Source organism: Delphinapterus leucas, chromosome 11 (genome assembly GCF_059928025.1).
Source record: "Delphinapterus leucas isolate spDelLeu-1000000601 "Yukka" chromosome 11, BTC_Dleu_Yukka2, whole genome shotgun sequence".
Lineage (NCBI taxonomy): Eukaryota > Metazoa > Chordata > Mammalia > Artiodactyla > Monodontidae > Delphinapterus > Delphinapterus leucas.
In genome coordinates this window covers 45,040,235-45,066,718 of record NC_143139.1, presented here as the reverse complement: position 1 = coordinate 45,066,718, position 26,484 = coordinate 45,040,235, and the positions used below count along the sequence as shown (strand labels likewise).

Genomic DNA, 26,484 nt, shown 5'->3' with positions numbered 1-26,484 from the left:
TACATTCCCACCGACAGTGTTTGAGAGCACCAATTTGTCTATCATCATCGAACGTCTTATTGTCTGTCTTTTTGAGTCCAGCCATCCTAGTGGATGTGAAATAGTATCTCATTATGGTTTTGATTTGCATTTTCCTGGTGACTAGTGATGTTGAGCATCTTTTCACGTACAAATTGGCCATTTGTATATCTTTTTTGGAAAAATGTATATTTATTTAAATCCTTTGCCTTTTAAAAAGTTGGATAACTTGTCTTTTTATTATTGAGTTGTAAGAGTTCTGGGTACAAGTTCCTTATCAGATGTATGCTTTGCAAATATTTCTTCCATAGGTTGTTTTTTCACTTTCTTGATGGTATTGTTTACAGACAAAAGTTTTAAATTTGATTAAGTCCACTTGATCTATTTTTTTATTTAAGAGTTTTATGGTTTTAGCTCTTACATAGGTCTATGATCCATTTTGAGTTAATTTTTGTGTATGGTGTGAGGTATGGTTCCAACTTTTTCTTTTATGTATAGATATCCACTTGTCTCATTACTGCATGTTGAAAAGACTGTCTTTGGCCTATTTGATTGTCTTGGCACCCTTGTCAAAAATCAGTTGACCATAAATGTAAGGATTTATTTCTGGACTTTCAATGCTATTCCACTACAATACTGTTTTGATTACTATAGTTTTGTGTAGTTTAGTTGAACTCGGGAAATGTGAGTCCTCCAATTTTGTTGTTCTTTTTTAAGATTATGTTGTTTATTCTAGGTCCCTTGCATTTCCATGTGAATTTTAGGATCAGTTTGTCATTTTATGCAAAAAAAAAAGCCAGCCGGGATTTTGATAGGGATTACTTTGAACCTGTAGGTCAGTTTTGGGAGTGTTACCATCTTAGCAATAAGTCTTCCAATTGATGCACATAGGATGGATTTACTCTTATTTAGATACTATTTCATTTCTATCAATAATAGTTTGTGATTTTCAATATACAAGTTACATTTTTTAACCCTACCCCATTACACTTCTTTTGTTAAATTTATAACTAAGTATTATTTTTGTTACTATTGTAAATTTTTCCCCCCTTCACTTTTGAGTTGTTCATTGCTTGTATATAGAAATACAATCAATTTTTGTATATTGACCTTGTATCTTGCAACCTTGTTGAACTTGTTTATTAGTTTTTAGTGGATTCCTTAGGATTGTCTAGATACAAGATCTTGTCATCTGCAAATAGAGATCTTTTTTACTTTTTCTTTTCCAGTCTGGATGCCTTTTCTTTCTTCTTAGTGCTTCATTGCCTTAGCTAGAATCTCCAGTGCAAAAGTTTATGTCTTTGTCTTGTTACTGAGCTTAGGATAAATGCATTCAGTCTTTAAGCAGGATGTTATTTATGGGCTTTTGCAGATTCCTTTTATGAAATTGAGTTATTTCCTTAGTGGTCCTGGGGATTACAATTGACATCTTAATTTATAACAATGTAGTTTAATTTAATACCAACTCAGTTACAGTCGTGTGCAAAGCTTTGTGCCTGTATAGCTCTGTTCCCTCTTCTCTCTTTTGTTCTATTACGTACAAATTACATCTTTTTACATTGTGTGCCCATCAACACAGGTTTATAATCATAGCTTTATTTAGTTGTCTTTTAAATCAGATAAACAAAAAGAGTTACAAACAAAACATTTATTTATACTATCTTTTACATTTACCTATATAGTTACTTTTACCAGTACTTTTAATTTTTTTGTTTGGATTTGAGATACTGCCTTAGAGTCCTTTTATTTCAGCCTGAGTGACTCTCTTTAGTATTTCTTATAGACTAGATCTGCTAGTGATGAGTTCTTTCATTTTTATCTAGGAATGTCTTAATTTCTCCTTTGTTTTTGAAGGATAGTTTTGCTGGAGATAGAATTCTTGGTTGATAGTCTTTTTCTTTCAGCACTTTGAATAAATCTTCCCATTGCCTTCTGACCTCCATGGTTTTTGATGAGCTTCCTGGATTTGCAGATTTAGTGTTTGAGAAAAATTTGGCCATTATTTCATTAAATATCCTTTCTTTCCCTTTCTCTCCTGTCAATTCCAATATGAATTGTTAGGCTTTGTTCTGAGGCTTTGTTTATTTTTCTTTATTCTTTTTTCTTTCTGTTCCTCAGACAGATCTAGCCTAATTGACCTAGCTTCAAGTTTGTTGATTATTCCTTCTTCCTGCTCAGGTCGTGTGTTGAACTCTCTACTGATGTTTTTCATTTCCATTATTGTAGTTTCCAATTCCAGAATTTCCATTTGTGGCTCCTTTTTGTAATTTCTGTCTTTCTATTAATATTCTATTTTTGGTGAGATATTTTTCTCATACTTTTTCTTTAGTACTTTAGTCATAGTTATCTTAACTTTTTTGATTTTTTTTCCTCCCTCCCTCTTTCCTTTTTTGATCTTATTTAAAATGGCTGATCTTATTTTAAAAGCCTGTCTAAATCCAATGTTTGGGCTCCCTAAGTGAGTTTCTGTTGACTGCCATTTTTCCCTGGGCCGTACATTCTGCTTCAAGGAAACGTTATATTGCTTCTTGTATAGTATAAGATTTTACAATACTATACTTCTGTTTCTTCCCTCCTGGTCATACATTTAATTGTATATATAAATTGTACAATATATTTTAAATTATTCTTGCTTTGAATAGTTGAGTATTTTTAAAAGATATTTAAATAACGAAGAAAGAGTTTTTTCTATTTACCCACATTGTTACCACTTATGCTCTTAAATCCTTTATGTAGATCCAGATTTTCATCTGTTATCATATTCATTCATCTTGAAGGACTAGTACAGGTGTGCTGGTGATGAATTCTTTCAGCTTTTGTATGTCTGAAAAGTTTTATTTATTTTAAATAAAAAAGTTTTATTTTATTTACTTTATTTTGCCTTCTTTTTTTTTTTTTCTTACGGTACGCGGGCCTCTCACTGCTGTGGCATCTTCCGTTGCGGAGCACAGGCTCCGGACGCGCAGGCCCAGTGGCCATGGCTCACGGGCCCAGCCGCTCTGCAGCATGTGGGATCTTCCCGGACCGGGGCACAAACCCGTGTCCCCTGCATCGGCAGGCGGACTCTCAACCACTGCGCCACCAGGGAAGCCCTTGCCTTCATTTTTGAAAGATATTTTCTGTGAGTATAGAATTTTTGGTTGACAGTTTTTTTTTTCTTTCAGTCCTTTAAGATACCACTCCATTGTCTTCTGACTTGAATAGTTTCCAGCGAGAATTCTGTTGTTATCTTCATCTTTGTTCCTCTATAGATAATAAGTCCTTTTTCTCTGGCTTCTTTTTTTAAATTATTAATTTATTTTGTTTATTTTTGGCTGCATTGCGTCTTTGTTGCTGCACACGGATTTTCTCTAGTTGCGGCGAGCGGGGGCTACTCTTTGTTGCAGTGCGCCGGCTTCTCATTGCGGTGGCTTCTCTTGTTGCAGAGCACAAGCTCTAGGTGCTCGGGCTTCAGTAGTTGTGGCATGTGGGCTCAGTAGTTGTGGCTCTCAGGCTCTAGAGCACAGGCTTAGTAGTGGTGGCGCACGGGCTTAGTTGCTGCACGGCATGTGGAATCTTCCCGGACCAGGGCTCGAGCCCAGGTTCCCTGCATTGGCAGGCAGACTCTTAACCACTGCACCACCAGGGAAGCCCCTTCTCTGGCTACTTTTAAGATTTACTCTGTATTACTCGTTTTAGGTAGTTTGGTAATAAGGTGTTTTGTTCTTTGAGCTTCTTGGATCTGTGTATTTATAGTTTTATTCCAATTTGGAAACTTTTAAGTTATTGTTTCTGTAATATTTTTTTTCCTCTCTCTTCTTTGGAGATACCACTGACACGTGTATTAGGTAATTTGAAATTATTCCATAGTTCACTGGTAATTTGTTCATTTTATTTAGTTTTTTCCCCTGATGTATTCTGTTTAATCTGCTGTTAGTCTTACATAGTGTAGTTTTATCTCTAACATATCAGAGATTTTTTTACTTCTTCTAACATGCCTACTTTTTCCTTCAGATTTTTGCATATATGGAATACAGTTATAATAACTTTCTAAACATCTTTCTTTACTATTTCTATAATCTGATTGTTTCTCAGTCATTTATCTTAACTTTTCATTAGGAAATAAGTATAATTTATAAGAAGCTGCACATGTTCCATGTGTTTTTCACCCATTTTCTCCCAGTGGTAATGCTTGTATAATTATAGGACAATATCAAAACTAGGAAATTGATATTGGTACAGTCTTCAGAGTTTATTCATATCTGACCAGTTTTACATCTACTTCTGTGTGTGTGTGTGTGTGTGTGTGTGTGTGTGTGTGTGGTTCTATGGAATTTCATCATGTGTGAATTTGTATATCTACAGCCATCAAAGTACAGAACAGTTCTATTCAAATAAGAATTTTTCCTGTTGCCCTTTTTTTTTCTTTTGGCTGCACCACACAGCATCTGGGATCTTAGTTCCCTGACCAAGGATCAAACCCGTGCCCCCTGCATTGGGAGCGTGGAGTCTTAACCACTGGACCACCAGCAAAGTCCTTGTTGCCCTTTTATAACCACTCCTATCCTACCTCCCTCCACCCCACTCATAAACTTGTAACCCTGGCAACCACTAATCTGTTCTCTATCTCTATAATATTGTCATTTCAAAATGTTATTTAAATGGAATCATACAGTATATAACCCTTTAAGGTTGACTTATTTTTGCCCCCACTGAGCATAATTCCCTTGAGGTCCATATAAGTTGTATATGTGTGTGTGTGTGTATCAATAGTTTGTACCCTTTTATTGCTGAGTAGTGTTCCATGGTATGGCTATCCCAAGTCTGTTTAAGCATTCACCTGTTGAAGGACTTCTGTATTGGTTCCAGTTTTAGGCTATTATGAATAAAGCTACTGTGAACATTCACATACAGGTTTTTGTGTAAACATAAGTTTTTGTTTCTCTGGAATAAAGGTCCAAGAGTACAGTTGCTGGGTGGCATGGTAATTGAATATTTCATTTTATAAGAAACTGCCAGACTTTCTTCTAGAGTGGCTTTGCCATGTTACATTCCTACCAGGTATGTATGAGTGATTTAGTTTCTTTGCATCCTTGCCAACATTTGGTATCGACAGTTTTTTTGTTTTGTTTCGGTTTTTCTGGCCATGCTGTGCAGATTGTGGGATTTTAGTTCCCTGACCAGTGAATGAACCCAGGCCCTTGCCAGTGAGAGCATGGAATCCTAACCACTGGACCACCAGGGAATTCCAAACAGTATTTTTTATTTTAGCCATTATGATAGGTGTGTAGTGATAGCTCATTGTGGTTTTAATTTGTATTTCTGTAATGGCTAATGATTTTGAATATGTCTGTTCATGTCTTTTGCCCATTTTCTTTTTTTTTATTTTATTAATTAATTAATTTATTTTTGGCTACGTTGGGTCTTCGTTGCTGCACGGGCTTTCTCTAGTTGCGGCACGGGCTTTCTCTAGTTGCGGCAAGCAGGAGCTACTCTTCGCTGTGGTGCGTGGGATCCTTCTCATTGTGGTGACTTCTCTTGTTGCGGAGCACCAGCTCTAGGCGCGCACGCAGGCTCAGTAGTTGTGGCGCATGGGCTTAGTTGCTCCGCAGCATGTGGGATCTTCCTGGACCAGGGCTCGAACCCATGTCCCCTGCATTGACAGGTGGATTCTTAACCACTGCGCCACCAGAGAAGCTGCCCTGCCTTTTTTTTTTTTTTTAAATTTATTTATTTGATTTATTTTATTTTTGGCTGTGTTGGGTCTTCGTTGCTGCGCGCGGGCTTTCTCTATTGCGTTGAGCGGGGGCTACTCTTTGTTGCGATGTGTGGGCTTCTCACTGCTGTGGCTTCTCTTGTTGTGGAGCACGGGCTCTAGGTGCGCGGGCTTCAGTAGTTGTGGCGCACGGGCTTCAGTAGCTGTGGCTTGAAGGCTCTAGAGCGCAGGCTCAGTAGTTGTGGCGCATGGGCTTAGTTGCTCCGTGGCATGTGGGATCTTCCCGGACCAGGGCTCGAACCCATGTCCCCTGAATTGGCAGGAGGATTCTTAACCCACTGTGCCACCAGGGAAGCCCTGCTCTGCCTGTTTTCTATTTGGATTGTTTGTTTCTTTACTGTTGAGTTTTGAGAATTCTTTATATATTCTGTGTACAAGTCTTTTGTTGGATATGTGGTTTGCAGATATTTCTCCATTCTGTGGCTTACTGTCTTCTGTGAGCTCTAGACTCCTTTGCTCTCTCAGACTTTCACTCCTGTGTTCTCCACTTAGGGAGCATGTTGGAGCATGCCTAGGTTCCCCTTAGACTCCCTCTTTTGACATTTTTTGGAAACTCTCCCTAGGCATTAAACTTTGGTAATCATAGAGCTTACCTTATTTGTTTCCCATCTCTGAGGAATCATTGTCCTTCATTGCATGTTGTCCAGTGTCTTAAACACCGGTGTTTCACACATTTGTCTGGTTTTTTATTGTTTCTTCCAGGAAGATAAATATCATCCCTGTTATTCCAAGTTAGTCAGAAGTGAGATCCCCACCCCAACCCCCAGAGTTTTCAATAACATTAGAAACATCCACTGTTATTAACTACTGTCCCCAAATTCCTTCCTTTCTTAAGTTGTTTTAAAAAAAGGGTGGGGTGGGGGATGAGGTGGGAATGGAGGCTAAATATAACTCAGACAAAAAGATACTTCTGATGTCCTTCAGTGTCTCTTGAAGCCCAGCTACTTTCGGAGGTTTGCCAATCAATCAGATAGATACAGGCTTAGAGCTAGAAATAGGTCAGCTACCATAGCACACAATGATGGTGGGAAAAGATTTTTGTGACAGCTTGTGTGTGATGATATATCCTTTCCTGTTCAGGATTCTCTTTGAATTTAAGGCTAGATTCTGGGTGTTTTCAAATGCCTTTTCTCTATTCTTATCTTTATAGTCCTTTCCTTAAAAGAATAACCATATTTTTAAAATTACATTTTCCTTTATTTAAAGGGTAGAGTTAACCAGTTAAAGCAGCCTTTTCCAGCCTAGGTACATCTAGCTAGGTAATTCTCCTTTGACCTTTATTATTAGTTTTGGAGCTTATCTCAGAGTTAATGGTGATTTAATATGTATAAAAGTGTTTCTTAAAGATTTCTCTCTGCATTTCAAAGCTGTGCTTATCTATGTAAAAATTCAGAGAGATAAGTATTGCCACAGGACCACGTGGCTAGTAGCTGTCAAACACTTGAAGAAAATATTTCTTTGGAGTTATTTTGTGGAATTAGGACACATTTCAGTAATTAGGTAACTGAGCTCTGGGAATCTGCTAGAGCCACCTTTAGAATAGAGCTGCCTCTGCTTATGCTAGTCTCATCAGGAAAGTTTTATTTCTATTCCCAGTCTATTGTTTCTGCTGATGAACAAGGGCATAGCTTGGTATATTATTAGTCAGCTGTTTTTCAGCAGTGTGTATCATGATGCCTCGCACAGAATGGTTACTCACAGAGTATTTGTTGCATGAATGAATGAATGCCTCTTCCTTGAGTCACTGCTTCAGTCAGTTCCCTTCATATATTTCATCCAGGATCTTTCTTTTCTTTCCATCTCTATTCTTTTGGTTATTTTTTTGTTTGCATTTCCTCCAGAGAGTGAACAAAGAAGGCAAAGAAGATGAACCTGAAATCATTTCATTCTTTATGAGTAACTCGGATAAGAAAAAAGTATTGTATGAGAAGAAATTGAAACTCCTGGCTAAAATGAGAGTTTTGAGTTAATACTGGATTTCATTTATCTTTTCTGTCTTTCCCTGGCATTACTAATGATGGATTGGTGTTCTGCTTTTCTTCAAAGCCCTGAACAGCTTTCTCTTCAATTATATAGCTAGTGATATGCTCCTTTAGTTTTCATTTTTATTTCTAATTTTTCTTACTTTCCCTCTGTATGGAGTTCTCTTCCTCTTCTTTATTCCTTAAATATTGGTGTGTCCTGAGGCCTGTGCTCACCTCTCTAGTCTTTTCTGCAGTTAATCTGACACTGTTCTCACCATGCACTCTCCTTTTAAAATCCAAGGTTTCGACTTCTGTCACAGTTTGGTGGTCTAGATATCCAGTTCCATCAGTGTAACTGCCTGTTGGGCACTTTGATTATGTCAGCTTGTGGGCACATCACATTTACCATGTTTTAAACAGAACTTTATTATCTTTTCTTTTTCCAAACTGGTTTCTCCTTTAGTATTCGTATCTCAGTGGTGGAAATGTCTACCCCAATTGTTCTCAAACTTTTTGGTATCATAATCTCTTTGTACTCTTAAAAATTACTGAGGCCTCCAAAAGAGCTTTTGTTTTATGTAGCTTATAACTATCAATATTAATGTATTAGAAATTAAAACTGAGAAATTTAAAAAACATTAATTCATTTAAAAATGATAATAAATCCATTGTATGTTAACGTAAAAGTGAATTTAAAAAAACTTATTTCCCATAACAACAGCAACAAAATTTATGAGAAATGTGTCATTGTTTTTAATTTTTGCAAATAATTTAGTGTTGGGGTTAATAGAATACAGGTGAATTCTCGTATCTGCCTTTCATTCAGTTAATTGTGATATTACATGTCATGTAGCTTCTGGAAAATGCTCTTGTGTATCTTTGAGGGCATGAGAGTGAAAAGGGTGAATAAGGTCTTAACATTATTATAAAAATGGTTTTGACCTTGCATATCCCATGAAAAAGTCTTGGAAATTCCCAGGGGTCCCAGGCCACACTTTGGTAACTCCTTTTCTCTCTGGTTGCCTGGGTGTACTCTTAGACTTCTCTTCTCCCAACCATCACACATATCTCCTGTGTCACCAAGTCTTAATGATTCTACCTCCTTAATGCCTCTTGGGTCAGAGTCCCCTCATTCTACAGCCAGGATGCTTATCTCGTATTTTCCCTACTTGGTATCTCTGCCTCTATTTTATCTTCTTTCTAACCCATCCACATTGTAGCAGAAGTAATCTTTCTAAAATAGAAATATGATCATATAACTACTTTCTGAAAGTCCTTTACAAGTTTCCCATTGCTTTAGTTAGTACACAAGATGTTTTATGATCCTGTTTCCACTAACCTCTAGTTTCTTCTTCAAACACTTTTCTGTGAGTACCTTATACTATAGCGTTCTTTACGCAATACTTGCAGTTCTGAGAAAGCATCATGGTGACCCATACATCTGTGTTAGTGATACGGTTGGGTTCACACTATGTTCCTGACGCTGTTCTAAGTACTTTACATATATTATCTCATTTAATCTTTACCCAGTCTTCCAAAAGAAGTACTTTTACCATTTTCTTTTGTAGATGAGGAAACTGGGATTTAAAGAGATGAAGTAACTTTCCTCAAATCATCCACTTGTTATATATGGAATCTAAGTCTGTTTCTCCACTTCTCTATTTGGCTACATACTGTTTGTCCTTGAGGATTATTAGGCTTAAGCATCCCCTCCTTCTGGAAGCATTTCCTCCAGTGTGATTTAGATGACTGTTCCTTCTATTTCCACTTAACCTTGTGAGCAGCTCTAGCTAGCATTTAACATATTAGAATTTACTTATTTGTCTCCTGCACCATTGATTTTCCTGGTAGGTACAGGAAGGGAACTTCATTCCTCTGGCACAGGAAAATTAGTCTGCATCCCAGAATATTTATTTCTAAAAGGAAAATGCATGTTGAGGGCCTTAAAACCTAATGTCACTCTGGACCTACTTATTCTGTTCATTCTATGTAAGCAAAGACCTCAGTTTCAGAGAAACTATAAAACAGATAATAATATTTCTATATTAATTCTTCCAAATTTAAAAAATAGTATCCCCGATCTTGTATTGGTTTAGAGGAGACTAAATAACAACAACAAAATAATAGCTAACATTTATTTAAAATATTTTCCATGTATCTAAGCATTTTACCTGTATATTAACTCAATTTAATATTTACAACCCCATGAGATAGTTATTATTAACCTTTGTTTTACAGATAAGGGAAACTGAGGCACCAAGAGGTTAAGTAACTTATCCAAGATCACACAGCTTGTAAGTGGCAGGTGGGGAAATCAAATCTCTAAAAACTATACTGTGCAGAATACTGAATCTTTTTTACCCAGGATCCCATATTTATAGTCTTTGTTAGGATAAAGGTAAGTGAGGATTAGAGGTAAAATTATATGGCACAACTCTAGTGTTGTGATCTTATAGAAAAAGATGATTTACTATAGATTTTTTAAAATGTGTTTTCTTTTAAAACACCATCTTTTTAGTACGAATGAAAGGATCTTTCAATGTTATCATTATTATGAAATTAATATCATAGTTCTGAGCTTCCTGCCCAATTAATTCCTACTTTCCCAGTGAATAATAGCAACAAAAAGTTTCACATTTTAGTTGAGACTTAGGAAGCTGATAATCATTTTTATTCTCCTAGCAAGTTACATTGGTTAATTCCAGAATCCTGTTTTCTTTATTTGTTAGATACATCTGCCCTCCCCCCATCCCTTAAGCATTGCTGTGGATGTTTAATTTTGAGAATGCTAATTAGCTTTAGTAATTACACACCTTGAGACATGTCTAGACATTTATAGGTTTGTATTTTTGGTCTAGAATAGGATGTGTTGGAACTTTTTGGTTTTTGTGTCTTTCTTTTTTTTTTTTTTTTGCGGTACGCGGGCCTCTCACTGTTGTGGCCTCTCCCGTTGCGGAGCGCAGGCTCAGCGGCCATGGCTCACGGGCCCAGCCGCTTCGCGGCATGTGGGATCTTCCCAGACCGGGGCACGAACCCGCGTCCCCTGCGTCGGCAGGCGGACTCTCAACCACTGCGCCACCAGGGAAGCCCAAAGAAAGCTTTAAATTTAGCTTAGGGAGGAGTTATGTTAATCTAAGTTCAGTCATGGAATTTAGGGCTATTGCGAGTTTATTTAGCCAGTACCCAGGAATATCATACTTGTCTTTTGCTAATAGTATTTTGAAGTCACCAAAAGTAGTTTTTCTTTAAGATGATGCTTTATGTTGTAGATGGAATCAGACCAATGTGGAGGATATAATTTTATTAAAATAAGCACCCAGCCTAGTTTGGGGATTTGTGTGAATCAGAAAGCACAGCCACAACAGGTCCCCCTTGTCGACACACTTTTAATTCTCAGTTATGCAGGATATGCTGCTGAGGTGTCTTTTTACCAGCCATCATTCTGTCTATCTGAAAGTGTTATGTATAATGTTGTCAAAGTTATTTCAGTCTGTTTCAGAATAGAAGATTACATACTTCTGCTACAATGTTCTAACCCTTAGTTTGAAAATGAGCATTCATCACAGAGATAAATGGATTGATTTAAGAAAATTTAAAAACCATAATAATGTTTTTGAGAACGTAATGGGGTGTAGGATATGGTTTGTAGACTTGCTTTGAAGCTCTTAAGAGTTGATAGGATCGACCTATGCCAGATTCAGTGGGGTTGCGGATAAAAGCATGAGAGACATGAAGAAAGGTGCCTTTTCCCTGACCTGCTCTTTTGGATATCTTTCTATTATATCCCATCATATTTGGAGCCTAAAACAAGAGCTTCAGTATAATTTAGTTGATTGAATTATCCTCTCTGGTAGGATTACGTGTGAAATTACTGAGTATTATTAGTATCTCTGTGCAGGCAGGTAAGGAATCAAAGTTGAAGAGAGCAAAAATATCCTCACATTAAAGACATACTCTAATGTTTCAATTAATTTCATTTTTAAGGAAACTTCTGAAATTAGAGGGAGTAGCCATATATAAATAATACACTTTCTGGTTATACCAGGCTTGCTTACATATGATATTGATGTTGGGGTATCAGATAACCACTCCATACTTGCTTTTTGTAGTTAATGGTTTATTAACAATGGTTTATTCGTTGTGCCAGGAACTGAGAGTAAGTGATATAGCAATGAAAAGAAAAGGAAGAATCCCTGCCCTTATAGATCTTACATTTTTTTCCCGGTTTTATCGAGATACAGTTGACATATAGCTCTGTATAAATTTAAGGTGTACTGCACAATGACTTGACACATATATTGAGAAATGATTACCACAATAAGTTTTGTTAACATTCATCTCCCTGTGTAGTTAGAAAAATGGAGCTTACATTTTAGTGGGAGAAGTGGTTATAAGAAAAATAATCAATGCCATCAGACTTCCATGGAATTAATGCAGAATTCCTTAAAATGAGACTTACAGATGGCTGTGTTTCGATTGTATTGTCTCAGAAATTGGCTCTACTTCTTTGTCCTTTTAGTACCAACGTTGCCCATACTAGGGAGAAGAGTGATAGAGGAGCATATAATAAATAATAGTTTCAGTTTGTCACAGATTTGCTGTGCATCAGGCACCCTGAAAAATAATTTTGAAAATTATTTAATTGCATTAAAATCCTGTGAAGGAGATTTTAACTTGCTTATTTTACAGGTCAGTAAAGTGAGGCTTACAGAGGTGATAACTACTCTGAGATCACATAGCTGGTGTGTGATATAGCTATAGCAGGCAGACCTGCTCCTAACAGTTTTAAGTCCCAGGGCAAAAGCATGAATGGAAGCACATATTCCATGTGTCTAGATATTTAAGTTATAAATCAGGATGTTAAAAACAACTGTTAGAAAAAAATTCTTTCCTCCTGCTTAGATATATTTTCATAATGACCTAGAAGGCCACAATTCCTGGACTCCCCAAAGTTCTGAGATAGGATGGGATAGTACAGGGATACCCTCTAGGTCTAGTCTCCATCTACACCCCTCTCATTATCTGTCCCTTGCCCACCATTCAGACCATGGAATGTGAACAACAATGAGTATTGCCTGTCGCAAACAGAGTTTGAGAAGAGATCCACTGAAGGCCCTGGAAGTGAGCTTGGGACTTCTTGGGCGGGGCATTCTAGAATCCAGAGAATATAGTCGCAGGTGACAGAGTCGGGGGCTTCAGGTAGTTATGGCCCCTTGGTCCCATGAGCATCTTACCCTGAGGGGATAGACAGGTCAGAAGAGGGTCAGAGTGGATCTGTCTAAAGTGCAAGACCCAGAATAGGCTTTCTTTACCACAGCCAAGGGTGGTACTAGCATCAGGACTCAAACCCAGGTACATTTGACCATACTGTCCTTTGTCAACAATAAGAAAGTGTGGATTTACAGAGAAAGGACGTGATGGCTTACTGTCTGCTGAGTGGAGCAGGGATGGAAAACAGCTAGTCTGACTATGTTATGTCATGCTTGGAGAAGTGCTTCAGTTGGATCTTGTTTTCAATGAGCCAGTCTGTTTCTCCTTTGAAAATACTATTTCGTGTTTACTCTTAGACTCTAGGGAATTTAAGAATTGAAAAAAAAGGGACTTCCCCAGCCCTCCAGTGGTTAGGACTCCACACTTCCACTGCAGGGGGCATGGGTTCGATCCCTGGTCAGGGAACTAGGATCCCACGTGATGCATGGCCAAAAAAAAAACCAGAAAAGAATTGAAAACAAACAAACAAACAAACTTCATCTGTTCCAAGTGCATTCTGGTCTTTCTGTAGTTTAAGTTGAATGGCACAGTTATGAAGAGACATATACAATTTTTCTTCTAAAGATGGGTGAGGCATAAGCATATTGGTCTGTTTATGTTTTGGGCTGGAATTTACACTGAACAAGAATTTCTTCAGTACTGTTTGTTTTGCTTAGTTAGAATGAAGCATTTATAAAAGGACTAGATTATGGTTTCTGTTGTATTTTATATCATACGTTAAAGGTAGATTAGGCATCATTATATAGTCTTAAAATTTTCAGTTGTCTGAAATTTATCTCAGAATTAGGAAGAAAGTGATATATATTTTGGTGGCTGTGAGGAAGTGAAGTTTGGATGTTATATTTTTATCACACAGATTGTTGAGTTTGTGGAATACATCTGGGTTCTGATCATTCTTATAGTCCTCAGGACACCGGTTTTTTGTTTTTTGTTTTTTTGTGGTACGCGGGCCTCTCACCGTTGTGGCCTCTCCCGTCGCGGAGCACAGGCTCCGGATGCGCAGGCCCAGCGGCCATGGCCCACGGGCCTAGCTGCTCCGCGGCACGCGGGATCCTCCCGGACCGGGGCACAAACCCGCGTCCCCTGCATCGGCAGGCGGACCCTCAACCACTGCGCCACCAGGGAAGCCCAGGACACCAGTTTTAAGGACGACTGTCCAGCCATACTATTCATCAGACCCCATACTTGAAGCATTCTTGAGTAGGTTGAAACCCACACAGTGCACATGAACCCATGACCTTAACTATCCTCATCTAATTATAATTTTTTTTTTTGTTTTTTGTTTTTTTAATTTTTGGCCGCGGGATCTTAGTTCCCCCACCAGTGATGGAACCCCGGGCCTCAGCAGTGAAAGTGCTGTGTCCTAACCACTGGACCGCCAGGGAAGTCCCAAATTCATCGATTTTATCAGACTTGGAGTTTAATTTAAATATGGAAAGAACATAATCATGGCTTCTGTTCAGTTTTCAAGGTACCCTTTTTGTTAACAGGTGAGAATCTTATGTTTGCATGTGTTGCGTGATCAGCTCTGTTAGGGGTGGAAAACTGAATAGTAAAATCTTGAGTGCTGTGTACCCTCAGTACTAGGGGCATAATTAGTAAGTCTAAATTGATGTTAGACCTAGAATATAATGGTGTGAAAAACAGAATTTTAACCCCCCTTCTAATTTTTTTCTAAAAAACATGTCTTCCCTATGTCATTTGGATTTGCTTTTTTTATGATACCTACTGTTGCCAAATAGTACTATTGTTTATTACCTTTCTTGTTACCAAATTTGCCAAGTTCCTGAAAAATACTTGTTTTTTGAAAAAACAAATTAGAATTCTGGATCTGTTTTGGGTGACAGTTTCAGCAGCATCCTGTATTGCAAAGGGCTTGGGAATTTGTTGACATACATCTATTTTCTCCGACTCCCAACTCCTCCATCTAGGCTTTGTAGTCTATTTTTAAGTCTTGCTGCTGTGCTCTATATTGCGGGAGCTCTTTTCCTGAATTATTTATCATTGTTTGGAGCTGAATGGAGCAGTATTTTTTTTACCACTGCTCATTAGAACCCATGTGTCTGTCTTCAACTTGGTTGACAGATTTGGTTCATGTTAAATCCCACTGGTCCATCCTCGCAAAGCTGCAAGGCAGTGTGGGAACAGGCCACAATCTGTGATACATTTTAAGATCATTCAGGCTTTTAGATTATTGTTATTTTGTTTTGGCAGCAGTGGGAAAGACAGAAGCTATGCAATGTTCTTTCCTTAGTCTCTGCTCAAAGGTAGAGATTGTTACGCTGATTTTTGTGATGAAGGCTTATTTTATGTTTTTTTTTCTTTTTCCCCGCCCGCCATCCCTCCCTCTATTTTATGTTTTTATAGTTGTATTTTCAGGAAAGATGAGGGAGGAATCCCTACAAAAAGCACAGCATTAGATCAAGATTCAAATTTAGTTATAAATATGACCCAGATACTTAGGGGCACTTTGAAATTCTCTGGTCTTGGGGTATGGGTTTTGGGGAACTTGTTTGTTTTGTTTGGGAATATTTCTTCTCATTGCCTATTCTTTCACCGTCTTACAGATTGTAGGCTTGGAAGAAGGATGGCAAATCTAAGAGTGAGGCAATTATTTTGAATATTTCTTCCCTTTTCTATTTTCCAGTGCATCAGAACTGATGTTTATCTTTTGTCTCCATCCAGTGTTTTTTCCTGCATCTTTTTTTTTCTCTGATGTATGAGCACACTACTATATGTATATTCTTTACTTGTAAAAATGTTTTCCCCTTTCATATCATTGTAGGCAGAAGTAGGTGGCTGTCACTCACTTGGGCAGAAGAGTAATCTTGTTTGTCCCCACTGCCCTGTTGTCCATCTCTGAGTTTGCTTGTACCTTTTTAAAAAAAGTAATGGTATAGATTTGGTTCCCATTCTTGGAGTAATGATGAAATGCTTTTATATTTTGAACCAGAACAAGCATTTTGGCCTTCTGTTGCTGCTTTTGGTCAGTGCTACTGGCTGAGAAACTGGTATATCACTGCTCAGTGATTCCAGTTTTTATCATTATCATTTCACTACCCTGTGATAGTGGTTCTCAGTTACATAAATCCCACGTATCTCAGCAGGACCTAAGGACAGCCCCACTCACTGACTGTTTTCCTGACATTTCACTAAACTTTCTTTGGACTGTGTCAGCCAAGTTGAACTAAACTAAATTTACTGTCTTTCCCCTTGTGCTTTTGCTCTCCTCCAAGTTATCCTGACTCTCTTCTTTAGCAATACATTTCCATGATTTCTTGAAAAATCCAGTGCAAAACTATGTTCTTTAGGAAACTTTCCATGGTTCAAACTACCCAACTCTTATTAATTTGTATGTACTCCTAGTTTTTGTAGTTATTGGGGCTTCTATTTTCAAGTTACTGATGATGTAAAGTATAGTCCCTGAACTGTAGGAGGTCTAATCTTAGGGGGGAATCAGAGATGAATGGACTTATTTTTCTAATTATTTTGAATTCTTTTGGTTTTAAATTTCACATATATATTTTTAAATTCCAGATTCCAATTGTAAGAGCAAGAGCAAGTGTCTTGTTTTCCATAGAAGAAATCTGCTGAACTATTCCTACTGCTCTCAGCATGTAGTAGACAGCCATCTGCCTTAACATGAGGCAGTCTCATTAGATAATAGGTATCAATATAGGGAAAGAGGGATCCTAAGTATTGGATATTCTCTCTTTTGAATCTTTTATAATGGTAAGAATACTAAGACTTTACAGTCTTACTTGGAATTATATTTTGGAGACTTAAATGGCACAGATTACAGACTGAATGTCCAAAAGACATGCTTGGTTTCTGAAATAGCCATCCAAGTTTTGTCTGCATAACAAAGTTAGAGCCTACTTATTACTGGCATGCTAGAAGGGTGGCTTACCTGAGCAAAAAGTCTATCCCTGACAGTCCTATGGTATAGCTGTACATTCTTAATAGATTTGAGTTTGTATTAGTTTACTGTGAAAGTCTTTTAGGTGACATTCAAACCCAGAATTGCATATTATCTGCAGGGCTGTTAACCTCATTTCCAACCCCCCCATGACACTTTGCATGAGAGTTGAGTTTACCTTAGAAATCTTATTTCAGATCTAGGGTCCCTGACCTTTCAAGAAGTGGAGCTATGTTTCATTTTCCTGACGCTTCTTAGATCGTTTGATGGTGTTAAGGTGCTAGGGTAGGGGTAGGGGGTAGGAGAGTGAGATTTGGTAGCTTGAAAGTTCCTGGGTGAAGACTAGGAGGAAAGCTACTTGAGGATACTTATTTGCTTAACCCTTCTATATGAAATCAATCTCCTGACCACTTATCCTGCCTTCTTAGCCCCACCACAGCCACATCAGCTGAGATCTCATTCCCAATGCTGCTAACTGTGTGCAGAGTTAGGGAATGGTCTCCAAGCCCGCCCTTACTTCTGGCACCAATTTCAGAGTTTGGGGGTCCCCAGGACCACTCTTGGGTTCAATAATTTGCTAGAAGAACTCGCAGAACTCACTAAAAGGTGTTCCACTCAAAGTTATGGTTTATTTCAGCAGAAGGATGAAGATTAAAATCAGCCAATAAAAGAGACGCATGATGCAGAGTCCAGGAGGGTTCAAAATGCTGAGCTTCTGGTTGTCCTCTCCCAGTGGAGTCATGGACAGCATTAACTCTTCCTGGTAATGATGTGTGACAGTACACATAAACTACTGCCGATCCAAGAAGCTTACCCAAGCCTTGGTGTCCAGAGTTTTTACTGGGACTCCATCATCCCATAGATGTGGTTGATGGCCTATGTAGTCAACCTCAGTCTCCAGCCCCTCCTCAGATGGAGTTAATACTATGTGACAAAGTATTGTACAAAGTCCCCACCATAAATCACATTGTTAGGCTACCTGGCACAGCTCAAGGCCCCCCAGTGAACAAAGATTCTTATCAAGCAGGACATTGCAGCAGCTTAGGATTACTTCCAGAGTTCTTCTGGGCAAGGTTAAATTCTTTACGACATACTGTGCCTTAGGCCCAACCAAGAAAAAGGGGAAGGGAACTAGTTTAAATTTAAAATTTTTTTTTTTGGCTGCATGGCACGTGGGATCTTAGTTCCCCGACCAGGGATCAAGCCATTCCCCTTGTAGTGGAAGCGCGGAGTCCTAACCACTGGACCGCCATGGAAGTCCCTAGTTTAAATTTTTTGAACCACGTAGATTTATTTTCTGGTCAAAAAGTTAGATATATATAAATTGAATTTTTTAAAAAAGTAGGTGCAAGTTGATAGAGCTCCCAGGCATCTGAGAGAAGCAAATTCAGATCATCTCTGGTGGAACGTACCTCAACCCTAGCTTCAAAGAATTCCCAGAGATAGATTGCCAACAAATATGAGCTAATAATAATAATATCACAAGTAAACAAGTCACTGTGAGCAAGTGTCAGCAGAAGCAATTGATCCAGACCCACAGGAACTTCAGATATTGGGATTATTTTGCTATCCAATGCAAAATAAGTATTTTTAATGAAATAGGAGTGTGACTAAAAACCATAATGAACAAAGAAGAGGAAAAAAGCAACACTGGTTCGTTTGTAAAATAAGCCATTAAATATTTTAGAAGTAAAAAAATATAATTCAAAGTTAAAAACTCAGTGCAAAAGAACTTGTACTACTGGTCATGGTGGAATAAAAAGAAGTTGATTTATGCCCCTGCCTTAAACAAATAACTGCACAAACTGTATTTTAGAAACTGCTTTCAGATATTGGACAAAGGGTAGCAGAGAACAGTGACACCTGAAAGAAGGGAAAAACAAACAAGTTGAGCCCTATCATGGCCCCACATTCCACCTAAAGAAAGTTTCCAGGCTACAGCAGCTAGATTGGGAAAGGATACCCAAGCAGAGCTGGCAGTCTCCCTGAATTGAGGAGACAGAGGTAAAAGTTCGGGGAAGCCAAGGCAGCTAGAATTTGTGGGCAGAGGGCTTCATAGGAAAGAGAGCAACAGAGATTTCCCAAGGTTTCCCCTGAACCTTCATGGTCCAGTACAGTAGCTACTAACCACATGTGGATATTTAAATAAAAATTCAGTTCCTCAGGTGCAGTAACCACATTTCAAATGCTCAGTAGCCATGATTTCATCACCACCGAAAGTTCTATTGGATTTTAACTGCCTTAGACTCTTTAGCTGTCAGTTCATGATTAATGAGGAAACTAACCCAAGGCCAGAAAAAGATCATTAGAAAGCATTAGTCGGAACTGGAATACAGGGCCATGAGTATTTTGTTTCCACTAGCCAGCACAGAAGCCACTCTGACATCTGGGACATTGAGTGGAGTCCTTAGAAGGGTATTGCCTTAGTAATGGTGCCAAATTAGCCACAGTTTAAAGGATTTTCCTAACAAAGCAAAAGAGCAAGCTTCAGAAGGATCAAATTGTTTTCAAGTCAGTTATTAGTAGAACAAAGTTCAAAGTTAAAGAAATTTAAAGAAAAACTCTAGCAGCTAACAATGCAAAATTTACAATGTTTGGCATCCAATCACAAATTGTCAGGCCGTACAAAGAAGCAGAGAGTATAGTAAATATTGAGGAAAAAAAACTGTCAATAGAAATAATAGATGACAGACTTAGACAAGGATACTGTAGCCGCTTTAACTATTCCATAGGTTCAAAAAGCTAGAGGAAAGATTGCACATGTTAAGTAGAGACATGGAAGATATAAAAATAACTCAAATAAAACTCCTGAAGATGAAAATTGTAATGGCAGAAATGAAAAATATAGTGGACAGGATTAATAACAGATAGGCATTGCAGAAGAAAAAAATTAGTGAACTTGAAGACATAGCAATAGAAGCATCCAAAATGAAATATAAGAAAAAGATTGAAAGTATAAATATACAGGGTTAAGAGAATAATAAGTGAGTGGTGGGACAACATCAGAGAGCCTAAGAATACATATAATTGGAGTCTCAGGAGTGTGGGAGTGGGCACAGAAAAAATATTTGAAAAATAATGGCTGTATGTTTTCTAAATTTATTGAAAACTATAAACTCACAGATCCAAAAGCTCATTTAAGGTTTTCTCTTCACTGATTTTAAGCAGTTTGATTATGATATGCTTTGGTATAGCTTTCTTCATGATCTTTTTGTTTTGGGTTCTTTGAGCTGCTTGGTTCTATGAGAACCCAAAACAGAAGAATCACGAAGAGAGCTGTACCAAGGCACACCTTAATCAAATTGTTCAAAACTAGTGAAGAGAGAGTCTTCAAAGCAGACAAGAACAAAACCAAAGACAAACCCCTCCCAAAACACTATATACAGAGGTGTTATGGGCTGAATTATATCCCCCCAAATTTGTATGTTGAAGCTCTAACCACAGCACCTCAGAATGTGACTGTATTTGGAGAAAGGACCTTTAAAGAAAGGGCCCTAATCCAGTCTGACTGGTGTCCTTATAAGAAGAGGAAATAGGAGCACTCAGAGGGACACCAGGGGCATGGAGGCACAGAGGAAAGACCGTCCGAGGACACAGTGAGAAGGTGGCCATCTGCAAGCCAAAGAGAGAGGCCTTAGGAGAAACCAAACCTGCTGACATCTTGATTTTGGAGTTCTAGCTTCCGGAACTGTGGGAAAACAGATTTCTGTTGTTTAAGCCACCTAGTCTGTGGTGTTTTGTTATGGCAGCTCTAGCAGACTAATAAGGTAAGAAATACGGCAAAGTTTTCATCAGAACCATTGCACGCTATAAGATATGGGAGTGATAACAAATTTCTAAATGAAGAAAACCTGTAAACCTTTGGAGTGATAACAAATTCCTAAATGAAAAAAAACCTGTATACCTTAAATTGTATATGCAGTGAAAATACCTTTCAAAATTGAAGAGGATGGACTTCCCTGGTGGCGCAGTGTTTAAGAATCCGCCTGCCAACGCAGGGGACACGGGTTTGAGCCCTGGTCCGGGAAGATCCCACATGCCGCGGAGCAACTAAGCCTGTGTGCCGCAAACTACTGAGCCTGCACTCTAGAGCCCGTGAGCCACAACTACTGAGCCTGCGTGACACAACTACTGAAGCCGGCGCGCCTAGAGCCCGTGCTCCACAACAAGAGAAGCCACCGAAATGAGAAGCCTGCACACCGCAACAAAGAGTAGCCCCCACTCGCCACAACTAGAGAAAGCCCGCGCGCAGCAACAAAGACCCAATGCAGCCAAAAATAAATAAATAAATAATAAATTTTAAAAAAAAATTGAAGAGGAATATGTGCAGAATGGGCAAATCTCCAGAGTCAGAAGATACATTCATGGTTGCTTGGGGCCAAGTATTGGGAGAAAATGGGAAGTTATTAATGATGCATATAGGGGTTTCTTTTTGGGGTGGTGAAATGTTCTAAAATTGATTTTGACGATGGAAGCACAACTCTAAATATACTAAAAGTCATTGAATTGTGCACTTTAAATGGGTGAATTGTATGCTATATGAATTATACAAAATACAAATAATGAAGATTAAATAAAGCCTTTTAAAAATATGCAAGAGCTGATAGAAGTAATCACCATCAAACTACCACTGTAAGAAATGTTAAAGGCAGGAGAAAAATATGCCAGTTGGAAATTTAGATCTATGTGAGAGAATGAAGAGGATCAGAAATCTATGTAGAAAATATTAGAGTTCTCATATTTGAAAAAGGTCACTTAAAAGATAATTGGCTATTTAAAACAAATAATAAAACTGTGTTGTGGGATTTATGACATATAGAAATAAAACGTATGACAGCAATTGCCCAGAAGATTGGGAGAAGTGAAATAGAAGTATACTGTTCTAAGGTTCTTACAGCATGCAAAGTGGTATATTACTTGATGGTACACTGTGATAAGTTGAAGATGTATACCCTAAATCCTAAAAAAAGCACTTTTAAAAAGAAAGCAGAGAGGTATAGTTAATAAGCCAGTAAAGGAGATAAAACTGAATCATAAAAATGCTTAATTAATATAAAAGATGTCCAAAAGGGGAAGATGAACAGACTGGACAAATAGAATACAAAAAGCAAGATGGTTGATTTTAATCCAACAATATCAGTAATCACATTAAATGCAAATGACCTAAACACTATAATTAATAGGTGGAAATTATTAGATTTCATTTAAAAGCAAGACCTGATTGGGTGCTATCTACAAGAAACCCACTTTAAATATATTTAAAGACACAGACTAAAAGTACAGGGATGGGAGAAGATATATTATGCATACAGTAATCAGAAGAAAGCAGGAGTTACTATATTAATATTAGACAAAGTAGGTTTCAGAACAAGGATATTACCATGGATATAGAGGGGTATTTCATGATGGAAAGAGGATCAGTTCTTCAAGAGGACTAACAATTGCAAATATTTATGCATTCAATAACAACTTCAAAATACATAAAGCAAAAGTAATAAAACAAAGGAAAAATAGAGAATCCACTGGTATAGTTGGGTATTTCAACACTACTCTCTCAATAATTGATAGAACAGTTAGACAAAAAATCAGTAAATAACTTGACCTAGTTGACATTTCTAGAACACTCCACCCAACAACATCATGATACATGTTTTCTAGTGTTCACATAATGTTTACTAAGGTAGACCATATTCTGGGCCATAAAAGTAGCTTCAATAAATTTATGATTTAAATTATACAAAATTGGGCTTCCCTGGTGGCGCAGTGGTTGAGAGTCTGCCTGCCGATGCAGGGGACGCGGGTTCGTGCCCCGGTCCGGGAAGATCCCATATGCTGCGGAGTGGCTGGGCCCGTGAGCCATGGCCGCTGAGCCTGCGCGTCCAGAGCCTGTGCTCTGCAACGGGATAGGCCACAACAGTGAGAGGCCCACGTACAATAAATAAATAAATAAATAATACAAAATACATTCTTTATCATAAAGGGAGTAAATTAGACAACAGTAATAGAAAAATATCTGGCAAATTCCCAAATATTTGGAAATTAGACACTGAATTAGATATAGTTCAAAGAAGAACAAGAGAAATTAGAAAAAAAATTTTAAAGAGTGAAAGTGAGAACACGACATAGCAAAATTTGTGGGATGCAGGACTTAAAAGGAAATTTATAGCATTAAATGCTTATATTAGAAAGTAAAAAGATCTAAAATCGCTGACCGAAGCTTCCACTTTAAGAAATTAGAAAAGCAAACTTAACTCCAATTAAGCAGAGGAAAGGAAATTGTAAAGATCATAGCAAAAAATCAGGAAACAGGGACTTCCCTGGTGGCGCAGTGGTTGAGGATCTGCCTGCCAATGCAGGGGTCACAGGTTCGATCCCTGGTCAGGGAAGATCCCACATGCCACCGAGCCCGTGAGCCACAACTACTGAAGCCCATGTGCTGCAACTACTGAAGCCCACACGCTCTAGAGCCCATGCTGCAACTACTGAAGCCTGCGTGCCTAGAGCCCGTGCTCTGTAGCAAGAGAAGCGCACCGCAATGAAGAGTAGCCCCTGCTCACTGCAACTAGAGAAAGCCCGTGTACAGCAATGAAGACCCAACGCAGCCAAAAAAAAAAAAAAAAAATCCAAAAACAAATAGAGAATATCAATGAATTCAAAAGCTGTTTTTTTAAAACAATTAACAAAATTGATAAACTTTTAGCCAGACTTAGAAAAGGAAGAGAGAGCACATTACCAATATCACAAATGAGAAATGGGACATTACTGATGTTTCTACAGCCGTCATAAAGGTAATAATGAATACCACAAATCATTCTATGCCAGTAAATTTGACAATTTAGATTAAATGGACAAGTTCCTTAAAAGACATAAATTGCTAAAGCTCAATCAAAAAGAAACAGATAACCTGATATCTATTAGAGAAATTGAATTGTAGTTTAAAACTTTTCCACAGAGTAAGCTCCAGGAGGAGAGGGCTTCACTGCTGAGGTCACCAACAATTTAAGGAAGAATTTATGTACCATTTCTACATAAACCTTTGAAAAACTCAGATGAGGAGGGAATACTTCCCAGCTCATTTTTTGAGCCAAACTTTACCCTGATACCAAAACCAAACACATAAGAAAACCACAGACCAACATCTGTTATGAACATAGATGAACAAAATTTTAGTAAATTGAAGCCAACAATTTATAAAAATGACAATACAGTATGACGAAGTAGGGTTTATCCCAGAAATTAAAGGTTGGTTTTGCATTCAAAATTCAAACGATGTCATTCACTGTATTAATAGACCAAAAAAGAAAATAACATACGCTTATCTGAAAAGAAATAGGAAAAGCATTTGAGAAAATTCAACTTCCATTTGTGTTAAAAATTCAACAGATTAGAAGGGAACTTCCTCAATATGATGGACGGCATCTTTAAAAAAAAATTTTTTTTTAATGTACTTATGTGGCTGTGTTGGGTCTTAGTTGCAGCATGCAGGATCTTCATTGCGGCAGTGTGCGGGCTTCTCTCTAGTTGTGGCGCACGGGCTCCAGAGTGTGCAGGGTCAGTTGCCGCGTGGCATGCGGGATCTTAGTTCCCCGACCAGGGATTGAACCCACGTCCCCTGCATTGGAAGGCAGATTCTTAACCACTGGACCACCAGGGAAGGCATCTTTGAAGAACCTGCAGTTAATACTATACTTAATGATGAAATACTGAATTCTTTGCTCCTAAGAACAAGAACAAGGTGTGAATGTTTGCTTTCACCACTTCTTTTCAACATAGTACTGATGATTCTCGCCAGTGCAATAAAACTGTTTTCCCACTGCAGAGGACATCATCATGTATATAGGAAATCATAAGGAATTAAATTAAATTTAGGATGGTTGTAGGATACAAAGTCAGTATATGAAAATTGTATCTTTATATACTTGGAAGAGCAATCTGAATTGAAGTGGATGAAACATACCATTTACAAATAACATAAAAATATGAAATTCTTAGGGCTCAATTTAACAAGACACATGTGATAGCTGTATACTGAAAAATACAAAACATTGCTTATGGATCAGACTCAATATTGTTAAGATTTCAGTTCTTCCCAGATCTATAGATTCAACGCAATCCCAGTCAATTGATAGGCTGACTCTAAAACTTAACTGGAAACACAAAGGGTCTAAAATAGACAAAAGAAATTTGAAAATTAAGATCCAAATTGGAGGACTTTTACTACCTGATCTCAAGACTTATTATAAAGATTTAGTAATTAAGATAGTGTGGTACTGGCGTGAAAGTAAACATATAGATCAATGGAAGAATATAGAAGTCCAGAAATAGATCCACACTTCTATGGTCAGTTGAGTTTTGATAGTTCCCAAAGCATTTCAGTGGGGAAGGGGTATCTTTTTAGTAAGTAGTCCTTAAATAATTAGGTAACCATTGTAAGGGAGGAAAAATCTTTTTTCCTTCTACTCTTCTAGGTTCTCAGTTGGTTCTCACAAAAGACATTAACAAGAGAAAAATACATTCATTAACATGTGTATCTCATATATATGTGGGAGAAGCTCTTGAATCAGTAACTCAAAGGTTCAGTTAGAACTTAGGTTTATATAGCTTAACAAAGGAACAATAAATTTTTAGAGATGTGACAAGACAAAGAAAAGGACCTTGAGTCTCTGGGGGTGGCAAATGGTGGGAAAGCAAACACTAGTTAGTGAAGATTGTTTCGTAGAGTCCTCTGGTGCCATCTCCAGACTGGTAAGGGTTGTCTCATATGATTAACTTTTGTCTTCCCTGGTAGAGAGGGGAGGAGGACACCTTTGTAAATTTAACTCCTGCTTTTAGGCAAATACAGGGAGGGTGGAGAGCTTTTCTTGCATCTGTTTTTCAATTGCCTTCTCCTCAAAATAATCCTTAGAAGTGGCACATTGAGGGGTGGCAAATTCTGCTACCTTTCACCACATTAAAAAAAAACAAAAAAACATACAAAAAATTCTAACCTTAATTGACACCATCAAAAAATTAACTCAAAATGGATTGAATGGCTAAATGGCTAAAACTATTAAATTCTAGAAGAAAACATCTGAGAAAATCATTGTTTTCATAGATTAGGCAAAGATTTCATAAGATGAACACAAAGTATTAAAAATTTGGTAAGTTTGGGCTTCCCTGGTGGCGCAGTGGTTAAGAATCCGCCTGCCAATGCAGAGGACACGGGTTCAAGCCCTGGCCCGGGAAGATCCCACATGCCATGGAGCAACTAAGCCCTTGCGCCACAACTACTGAGCCTGCATGCCACAACTACTGAATCCCACGCGCCTAGAGCCCATGCTCAAGAGAAGCCACTGCAATGAGAAGCCTGCACACTGCAGCAAAGAGTAGCCCCCACTCACTGCAACCAGAGAAAGCCTGCACACAACAACAAAGACCCAACACAGCCAAAAATAAAAATAAATAAATCAAAAAAAGTTCAACAAGAGTCATTAGGGAAATGCAAATTAAAATCACAAGATACCACCACATAACTATTGTTAGCATGACTAATCTTAAAAAAGTATGACTGGGGACTT

The 26,484-nt window shown here is 38.0% G+C and overlaps 1 protein-coding gene across 24 annotated transcripts in view; it reads left to right on the top strand.

Moving 5' to 3' along the window:
- R3HDM2 (R3H domain containing 2) overlaps positions 1-26,484 on the top strand; it is a 152,450-nt gene that overhangs the window by 47,693 nt on the left and 78,273 nt on the right. The window contains exon 3 of one of the 24 annotated variants that reach the window (XM_089920902.1): positions 9,976-10,031. The exons of the other annotated variants lie outside the window; for them this stretch is intronic. The gene's annotated coding sequence lies outside the window, so the exon portion shown is untranslated. The remainder of the gene's footprint in view (positions 1-9,975; positions 10,032-26,484) is intronic. 24 annotated transcript variants of the gene reach the window in all.